At 33.6% G+C, this 10,135-nt stretch overlaps 6 non-coding genes across 6 annotated transcripts; 1 reads left to right on the top strand and 5 right to left on the bottom strand.

Annotated features, from left to right (window-relative positions):
- The first annotated feature begins 2,478 nt into the window (after positions 1–2,478).
- On the top strand, positions 2,479–2,593 carry LOC129116604 (U5 spliceosomal RNA). The gene has a single exon (XR_008533579.1). It is a non-coding gene; the product is annotated as a U5 spliceosomal RNA (small nuclear RNA).
- Positions 2,594–3,220: 627 nt separating this feature from the next.
- Positions 3,221–3,335, bottom strand: LOC129116608 (U5 spliceosomal RNA). Its single transcript, XR_008533583.1, has one exon. It is a non-coding gene; the product is annotated as a U5 spliceosomal RNA (small nuclear RNA).
- A 1,492-nt stretch (positions 3,336–4,827) lies between these two features.
- On the bottom strand, positions 4,828–4,942 carry LOC129116607 (U5 spliceosomal RNA). Its single transcript, XR_008533582.1, has one exon. It is a non-coding gene; the product is annotated as a U5 spliceosomal RNA (small nuclear RNA).
- A 1,361-nt stretch (positions 4,943–6,303) lies between these two features.
- On the bottom strand, positions 6,304–6,418 carry LOC129116606 (U5 spliceosomal RNA). Its single transcript, XR_008533581.1, has one exon. It is a non-coding gene; the product is annotated as a U5 spliceosomal RNA (small nuclear RNA).
- A 1,374-nt stretch (positions 6,419–7,792) lies between these two features.
- LOC129116605 (U5 spliceosomal RNA) lies at positions 7,793–7,907 on the bottom strand. The gene has a single exon (XR_008533580.1). It is a non-coding gene; the product is annotated as a U5 spliceosomal RNA (small nuclear RNA).
- Positions 7,908–9,949: 2,042 nt separating this feature from the next.
- LOC129116603 (U5 spliceosomal RNA) lies at positions 9,950–10,064 on the bottom strand. Its single transcript, XR_008533578.1, has one exon. It is a non-coding gene; the product is annotated as a U5 spliceosomal RNA (small nuclear RNA).
- Between the last annotated feature and the right edge of the window lie 71 nt (positions 10,065–10,135).

The following is a 10,135-nucleotide window of genomic DNA, read 5'->3' as shown; positions in this document are numbered from 1 at the left end:
AGAATGTCTAATATGAGGAGAACTGGCACTCGCGGGTTAGTTCCGGGTTTCCGGACTGGTTGCAGTAATAATCTTTGACCATGCGGGGCGCTCGTAGGCGAGTCCAGAATGAATGGGAGCCAACGGGGTTTTATCCTCAGAATCCACTTTTCTCACGATGTAATTTTTTGTCAAGTAATTTTAAAGTTGCTATCAAAGGGTGGGGCTAAAATAATAAACTCAGCTGAATATTGCATTTTTTAAGGTCACGTATCTGTTCTAAAAAGGTGTTCAAAAAATGCGATGACGTCACACTGTCAAGAGGTACTGCTTTACGGCAGTTTCTGAATCACTTCGGCACTTCCTTTTATTAACATATAATAGTATAATATATATATATATATAATATAAATACAGTACGCAAAAATAACTTCGACGGAAAGTCCTCCTTAAGATAATGTTTCCGATGCGCTTCAGCTTCAGATGCCGTCAAGAGGGGTCTCTGGTCGTAATCAGTCGCAAGTCCGTCCCTGACCAATCAGCATCATTAGCAGAATGCTAGCGTATACGGCCAACAACGGCCCAAACTGTAAGAAATCGAAAGGACATAAGTACTCACTCATTTGACTTTTGAACCATAATCTATATTGAACTTGCGGAATCTACAATAAAATTTGCGATATTTCAACGACAAGCAGGTGAAAGAGGCATAATTAGCCGTTTAGCCCGATAGACTCCCATTCAATCTGGACTCGCCCGCGATCACCCCCAGTGGATGTCTCATGGAACTACAACCAAAATCGGTACAATGGGGCGTATAGGGAGTGCCCAGGCTCTTCGTAGACGGGCTCTGGTTATACTCTATTACGGGCTGTATTGCACAAACAGACTCTTTTGCTGCGTTTATTAAAAAGCATGTAATAAACTATTTAAAATTATATATATATTTATTCTAATATTACCCCGGTATGCACTTGCATGTCATCAGCACAGTCAGCCGCAGCCCAGCAACCGTTGAGAAGCTGCACCAGTTGTTTGGATTTAATCAATGTGCGTTGATCACTTGTGACGTCACATGATGTCATGTCTTTGATGTTAACCAAGCCAGGAGATGAATGAACTTAGTCAAGGAGTTTTTCATAACACAAAGCATCAGAGAGGATCGACTCTGCATCGCCTCCTCTGTCAAAGGTCACCTGATGACACCACCCAAAAAGTGTAGCACCATCTGCAAGTTCTTCTCGTCTGTGGGCAAAGCCTTCTCCACAATCCTCAGACGTAGATCGGTTGATGTAATGTAGGTAAAATGTAGCAGTAAGGGTTTACTCCGGGTCCTCCGGTTTTTCCCATAAAAAAAAGGCCTGAGGTCTATTTTTTCCTTCAAAATGCAGCAATAAAGAGCTCCAGTCCTGCTTCACATCCAGGTTTGGTCTCCTCCACTGGCCTCCTCCCTTCATCATAGAAGGACGGAGGCCAGCAGAGCAGGAGGTGAGGTGTGGTGCAGGACTCGAGCTCTCAGGCTCCCCCTCAGAGGTCAACAGGGTGACCTCACAGCTGGGAGGTCGGAGCCTTTTTGAGGTTCTGTGTTTGTCTACTGTGATGGTAAATAAGGGTTTACTCCGGGAGCTCCGGTTTTTCCCACGTTTACTGTAACATCTAATAAATCAAATAAAAATATAAAATTGAATCAATTTAAAAAAGTTCAGATTATCTCACTTCATTATCATTTGTGCTGCGTAAAAACCTAAATGATGCTTTCTGCCCTACAAGGAGACAATTTAATGCCAATTAAATCAACAGGATGATTCTTAATATAGCAGAGTGATCAGAACAAACATTTATTCTTTGTCAATGGGGAAATGTCTGTGAATATGTAGATTTAATTCATTGAAACTTGTGTACAAACCCTGAAATGTATCATGACTTTTGATTGAATGTTATCATAAGTGACTTTCTAACAATCAAGCCATGATATTGGAGCTTTTGGGAGCTTTAATGCAGTTTAATAAAAATGAATTGGGTGAAGTAAATGAGTACCGCAAACAATGTTAGCTTTACACCTCCAACCCTTACACATCTAATGACTATTATGTGACTATAACAAGTTTAAATACACTGTTTTCTTTGTTGTTGTTCTTTAGAGAAATGTGACATTCAAAGAATTAGTTCAGTCAGAACATAACTCTGTTTTTTTACAGCTTTTACAGCAAATGATAATGAAGTGAGATAATCTGAACTTTTTTAATTGATTACATTTTTATTTTTTTATTTGATCATTTATTAGATGTTACAGTAAATGTGGGAAAAACCAGAGCTCCTTATTTACCATCACAGTAGACAAACACAGAACACAGAAACAGAAACAATACAATTCATTCTAAAGTCACAGTTACATTGTAGATTATGTAAAAGAGGGAAAGTTGTTTGGTAGTTTTGACACCGTGACTGAAGAGAGTAGGTCTAGAGATGAAGAGCTCACAGACGACGGGTTCTAAGTTAACACTCATGGTTCTCTTCAGATCGTATAAATCTTTCGCCTTTTACTAAAGATTTCCGTGGGGAGGACCAACATGAGTTCTATCTAATTTTTTGATGCCCTGCCTTGTGCGGGGCTTCCTACACTTGTTAAAAACAAACATTTATATATAAAAGTTTAATCACATTGTGACACGTGTTTGTGTACTGTCCCTTTAAGAGCTGAAGTCCGTCCTCTTAAGAGTTCCGTCGGTTTGACAGGTTTTACACAAAGTTCCGGATAGGAGTCCTTTTGTGTTTACTGCCTAAAATAAGCATGTTAATGAAGGCAAAGTACCTAAGTACCAGTCAAAAGTTTGGACAAACCTTCTCATTCAACTACTTTAAAGAATGTAAAATATAAAACATATTCTGGTTTGTTGAGCATTTGTTTGTTTACCACATAATTCCATATGTGTTCCTTCATAGTTTGGATGTCTTCAATAATAATCTACAATGTAGAAAAAATAAAAATAAAGAAAATTTTTTGAATGAGAAGGTGTGTCCAAACTTTTGACTGGTATTTAGGTACTTTGCCTTTATTAACATGCTTATTTTAGGCAGTAAACTCAAAGGACTCCTATCCGGAACTTTGTGCAAAACCTGTCAAAACGACGGAACTCTTAAGAGGACGGACTTCCAGCTCTTAAAGGGACAGTACACAAACACGTGTCACAATGTGATTTAACTTTTATTATATTAATGTTTGTTTTTAACAAGTGTAGGAAGCCCCGCACAAGGCAGGGCATCAAAAAATTAGATAGAACTCATGTTGGTCCTCCCCACGGAAATCTTTAGTAAAAGGCGAAAGATTTATACGATCTGAAGAGAACCATGAGTGTTAACTTAGAACCCGTCGTCTGTGAGCTCTTCATCTCTAGACCTACTCTCTTCAGTCACGGTGTCAAAACTACCAAACAACTTTCCTCTTTTACATAATCTACAATGTAACTGTGACTTTAGAATGAATTGTATTGTTTCTGTTTCTGTGTTCTGTGTTTGTCTACTGTGATGGTAAATAAGGAGCTCTGGTTTTTCCCACATTTACTGTAACATCTAATAAATGATCAAATAAAAAAATAAAATGTAATCAATTAAAAAAGTTCAGATTATCTCACTTCATTACATTTCTTAAAGCAACAAAAAGAAAAGAGTTATGTTCTGACATGAAGATAATTCTTTTTGAATGTCACATTTTTATTTAACTGCATTAAAGCTCTAAAGAACAACAACAAAAGTCATGAAACAGTTATGAATTAAACAAGTTATAGTAAATGTTTGTTCTGATCACTCTGCTATATTAAGAATCATCCTGGTGATTTAATTGGCATTAAATTGTCTCCTTGTAGCACTTGATTTAGATATTAGTGTTGCTTTATAGTGTTTTTTCATATTTTTGTTGTAATGTAACAGGTTTATTTAATTTCATTTTTATTTTTGCATTAAATCCCATCCAATATCATGGCTTGATTGTTACCTAATGTACTGTTTGTACACATGATGTACAGTACCAGTCAAAAGTTTGGACACTGTACTTTCTCATTCAATATATTTTTCTTTATTTTTATTTATTTCTACATTGTAGATTAATATTGAAGACATCCAAACTATGAAGGAACACATATGGAATTATGTGGTAAACAAACAAATGCTCAACAAACCAGAATATGTTTTATATTTTACATTCTTCAAAGTAGTTGAATGAGAAGGTGTGTCCAAACTTTTGACTGGTTCTGTACATTTGGGTCATTTTTTATTAGACAAAGTCATACGCACCATAAAAAAGAATTAATATTTTACTATTTTCAAAGTTTACTGACCTGTTTAATACTTTATTCTGCTAAATGTATTTAATTTGAACATAATCAGATATGTTATTGTACTCAGGCTTTTATACACCAACACACTTATTATTTATTTAAGTCTGTATGTACTTCTTAATTTTTTGTGTTTTAGAAGGTTTGTCCAAACTTTTGACTGGTACTGTATATAAAACAAAAAGAAACAAGAAAAACATACTGTTGGTGTATAAAAGCCTGAGTACAATAACATATCTGATTATGTTCAGATTAAATGCATTTAGGTACATTACAATAAAAATATGAAAAAATACTATAAAGCAAAACTAATATATAGCTGTTATTTTATTAATAAACTGAATGTAAAGCAAAGTACTGGACCAAGTATTTAGGTACTTTGCCTTCATGTATATTCCCTCTTAACATGCTTATTTTAGGCAGTAAACTCAAAGGACTCCTTCTGCCTCTTAAAGGGACAGTACAGAGATAAATGGGCTTCAACTTATATTAATGTTTGTTTTTAACAAGTGTAGGAAGCCCCGCACAAGGCAGGGCATCAAAAAATTAGATAGAACTCATGTTGGTCCTCCCCACGGAAATCTTTAGTAAAAGGCGAAAGATTTATACGATCTGAAGAGAACCATGAGTGTTAACTTAGAACCCGTCGTCTGTGAGCTCTTCATCTCTAGACCTACTCTCTTCAGTCACGGTGTCAAAACTACCAAACAACTTTCCTCTTTTACATAATCTACAATGTAACTGTGACTTTAGAATGAATTGTATTGTTTCTGTTTCTGTGTTCTGTGTTTGTCTACTGTGATGGTAAATAAGGAGCTCTGGTTTTTCCCACATTTACTGTAACATCTAATAAATGATCAAATAAAAAAATAAAATGTAATCAATTTAAAAAGTTCAGATTATCTCACTTCATTATCATTTGCTGTAAAAGCTGTAAAAAAACAGAGTTATGTTCTGACTGAACTAATTCTTTGAATGTCACATTTCTCTAAAGAACAACAACAAAGAAAACAGTGTATTTAAACTTGTTATAGTGCATATTTTTATTGTAATGTACCTAATGTACTGTATGTACAGTACCAGTCAAAAGTTTAGACAAACCTTCTCATTCAATTGTTTTTCTTTATTTTTCTTTATTTCTACATTGCAGATTAATTCAAAAATTTCCCAATTGACAAATAAATGTTTGTTCTGATTGAAGACATCCAAACTATGAAGGAACACATGGAATTATGTGGTAAACAAACAAATGCTAACCAACCAGAATATGTTTTATATTTTAGATTCTTCAAAGTAGTTGAATGAGAAGGTTTGTCCAAACTTTTGACTGGTTCTGTATATTATTGTTTGTGCATTATGACGTTGTTGGCAAGTGTTGTCGTGTGATGCAGCAGCTTGGAACGCAATACAAATACACTGTGCAATACAATAGTTATAATAGTTTCTGTCTGTATATATAATTGTTTCAGTTACTGTGGATTCTTTACTGTTTTTTTTTACTGTTTCTTTATTGCTCATTTGCCTATTTATAATACCTGATTGTGGTAAACAAACAAATGCTCAAAAAACCAAGAATATGTTTTATATTTTACATTCTTCAAAGTAGATGAATGAGAAGGTGTGTCCAAACTTTTGACTGGTACTGTCCATAAAACAAAAAGAAATAAGAAAAACATACTGTAGGTGTATAAAAGCCTGAGTACAATAACATATCTGATTATGTTCAGATTAAATGCATTTAGGGACATTACAATAAAAATATGGAAAAATACTATAAAGCAAAACTAATATATAGCTGTTATTTTATTAATAAACTGAATGTAAAGCAAAGTACTGGACCAAGTATTTAGGTACTTTGCCTTCATGTATATTCCCTCTTAACATGCTTATTTTAGGCAGTAAACTCAAAGGATCCTTCTGCCTCTTAAAGGGACAGTACAGAGGATAAATGGGCTTCAACTTGTATTAACGTTTGTTTTTAACAAGTGTAGGAAGCCCCGCACAAGGCAGGGCATCAAAAAATTAGATAGAACTCATGTTGGTCCTCCCCACGGAAATCTTTAGTAAAAGGCGAAAGATTTATACGATCTGAAGAGAACCATGAGTGTTAACTTAGAACCCGTCGTCTGTGAGCTCTTCATCTCTAGACCTACTCTCTTCAGTCACGGTGTCAAAACTACCAACAACTTTCCCTCTTTTACATAATCTACAATGTAACTGTGACTTTAGAATGAATTGTATTGTTTCTGTTTCTGTGTTCTGTGTTTGTCTACTGTGATGGTAAATAAGGAGCTCTGGTTTTCCCCACATTTACTGTAACATCTAATAAATGATCAAATAAAAAAAATAAAATGTAATCAATTAAAAAAGTTCAGATTATCTCACTTCATTATCATTTGCTGTAAAAACAGAGTTATGTTCTGACTGAACTAATTCTTTGAATGTCACATTTCTCTAAAGAACAACAACAAAGAAAACAGTGTATTTAAACTTGTTATAGTGCATAATTTTTGTTGTAATGTACTGTATGTACAGTACCAGTCAAAAGTTTAGACAAACCTTCTCATTCAATGGTTTTTCTTTATTTTTCTTTATTTCTACATTGCAGATTAATATTGAAGACATCCAAACTATGAAGGAACACATATGGAATTATGTGGTAAACAAACAAATGCTAACCAACCAGAATATGTTTTATATTTTAGATTCTTCAAAGTAGTTGAATGAGAAGGTGTTTGTCCAAACTTTTGACTGGTTCAAAACTGTATATTATTGTTTGTGCATTATGAATGTTTAGCAATGTTGTCGTGTGATGCAGCATCTTCCACAAACTACAAATACACTGTTAAATAGTTATAATGTTTACTGTCTTATATATAATTGTTTCAGTTACTGTGGATTCTTTACTGTTTTTTTTTACTGTTTCTTTATTGCTCATTTGCCTATTTATAATTTTGTGGTAAACAAACAAATGCTCAAAAAACCAAGAATATGTTTTATATTTTACATTCTTCAAAGTAGATGAATGAGAAGGTGTGTCCAAACTTTTGACATATGGTTATCCATAAAACAAAAAATGAAAACAAGAAAAACATATTATTTATTTAATTCTGTATGTAAGGTGTATAAAAACTTTTGACTGGTACTGTATATAAAACAAAAAGAAACAAGAAAAACATACATAAAAGCCTGAACAATATATCTGATTATGTTCAGATTAAATGCATTTAGGGACATTACAATAAAAATATGGAAAAATACTATAAAGCAAAACTAATATATAGCTGTTATTTTATTAATAAACTGAATGTAAAGCAAAGTACTGGACCAAGTATTTAGGTACTTTGCCTTCATGTATATTCCCTCTTAACATGCTTATTTTAGGCAGTAAACTCAAAGGATCCTTCTGCCTCTTAAAGGGACAGTACAGAGGATAAATGGACTTCAACTTATATTAATGTTTGTTTTTAACAAGTGTAGGAAGCCCCGCACAAGGCAGGGCATCAAAAAATTAGATAGAACTCATGTTGGTCCTCCCCACGGAAATCTTTAGTAAAAGGCGAAAGATTTATACGATCTGAAGAGAACCATGAGTGTTAACTTAGAACCCGTCGTCTGTGAGCTCTTCATCTCTAGACCTACTCTCTTCAGTCACGGTGTCAAAACTACCAAACAACTTTCCTCTTTTACATAATCTACAATGTAACTGTGACTTTAGAATGAATTGTATTGTTTCTGTTTCTGTGTTCTGTGTTTGTCTACTGTGATGGTAAATAAGGAGCTCTGGTTTTTCCCACATTTACTGTAACATCTAATAAATGATCAAATAAAAAAATAAAATGTAATCAATTAAAAAAGTTCAGATTATCTCACTTCATTATCATTTGCTGTAAAAGCTGTAAAAAAACAGAGTTATGTTCTGACTGAACTAATTCTTTGAATGTCACATTTCTCTAAAGAACAACAACAAAGAAAACAGTGTATTTAAACTTGTTATAGTCACATAATAGTCATTAGATGTGTAAGGGTTGGAGGTGTAAAGCTAACATTGTTTGCGGTACTCATTTACTTCACCCAGTTCATTTTTATTAAACTGCATTAAAGCTCCCAAAAGCTCCAATATCATGGCTTGATTGTTAGAAAGTCACTTACGATAACATTCAATCAAAAGTCATGATACATTTCAGGGTTTGTACACAAGTTTCAATGAATTAAATCTACATATTCACAGAAATGTCCCCATTGACAAAGAATAAATGTTGTTCTGATCACTCTGCTATATTAAGAATCATCCTGGTGATTTAATTGGCATTAGATTGTCTCCTTGTAGCACTTGATACATCTAGTGTTGTTTACGAATTCACATCTATAATTATCTCTGTGTTTTGCATATCCTCCACAAAACTGTATAGCTCTCCAATTAATAAAATAACAGCTATATATTAGTGTTGCTTTATAGTATTTTTTCATATTTTTATTGTAATGTACCTAATGTACTGTATGTACAGTACCAGTCAAAAGTTTGGACACACCTTCTCATTCAATGGTTTTTCTTTATTTTTATTTTTATTTTTTCTACATTGCAGATTAATATTGAAGACATCCAAACTATGAAGGAACACATATGGAATTATGTGGTAAACAAACAAATGCTCAACAAACCAGAATATGTTTTATATTTTACATTCTTCAAAGTAGTTGAATGAGAAGGTGTGTCCAAACTTTTGACTCTTACTGTATATTATTGTTTGAGCATTATGACGTTGTTGGCAAGTGTTGTCGTGTGATGCAGCAGCTTGGAGCGCAATACAAATACACTGTGCAATACAATAGTTATAATAGTTTCTGTCTTTATATATAATTGTTTCAGTTACTGTGGATTCTTTACTGTTTCTTTATTGCTCATTTGCCTATTTATAATACCTGATTGTGGTAAACAAACAAATGCTCAACAAACCAGAATATGTTTTATATTTTACATTCTTCAAAGTAGTTGAATGAGACGGTGTGTCCAAACTTTTGACTGGTACTGTACATTTGGGTCATTTTTTATTAGACGAAGTCACACACACCATAAAACGGAATTAATATGTTTACTATTTTTCAAAGTTTACTGACCTGTTTAATACTTTATTCTGCTAAATGTATTTATGAACATAATCAGATATGTTATTGTACTCAGGCTTTTATACACCAACACACTTATTATTTATTTAATTATGTATGTAATTCTTCATTTTTTGTGTTTTAGGTGGTTTTAGAAGGTTTGTCCAAACTTTTGACTGGTACTGTATATAAAACAAAAAGAAACAAGAAAAACATACTGTAGGTGTATAAAAGCCTGAGTACAATAACATATCTGATTATGTTCAGATTAAATGCATTTAGGGACATTACAATAAAAATATTGGAAAATGCTATAAAGCAAAACTAATAAATAGCTGTTATTTTATTAATAAACTGAATGTAAAGCAAAGTACTGGACCAAGTATTTAGGTACTTTGCCTTCATTTATATTCCCTCTTAACATGCTTACTTTAGGCAGTAAACTCAAAGGACTCCTTCTGCCTCTTAAAGGGACAGTACAGAGATAAATGGGCTTCAACTTATATTAATGTTTGTTTTTAACAAGTGTAGGAAGCCCCGCACAAGGCAGGGCATCAAAAAATTAGATAGAACTCATGTTGGTCCTCCCCACGGAAATCTTTAGTAAAAGGCGAAAGATTTATACGATCTGAAGAGAACCATGAGTGTTAACTTAGAACCCGTCGTCTGTGAGCAGCTCATCTCTAGACCTACTCTCTTCAGTCACGGTGTCAAAACTA

This window comes from Anoplopoma fimbria, unplaced genomic scaffold (assembly GCF_027596085.1).
Source record: "Anoplopoma fimbria isolate UVic2021 breed Golden Eagle Sablefish unplaced genomic scaffold, Afim_UVic_2022 Un_contig_13138_pilon_pilon, whole genome shotgun sequence".
In the NCBI taxonomy this organism is placed as follows: domain Eukaryota; kingdom Metazoa; phylum Chordata; class Actinopteri; order Perciformes; family Anoplopomatidae; genus Anoplopoma; species Anoplopoma fimbria.
This window is presented reverse-complemented; position numbering and strand designations above follow the sequence as displayed.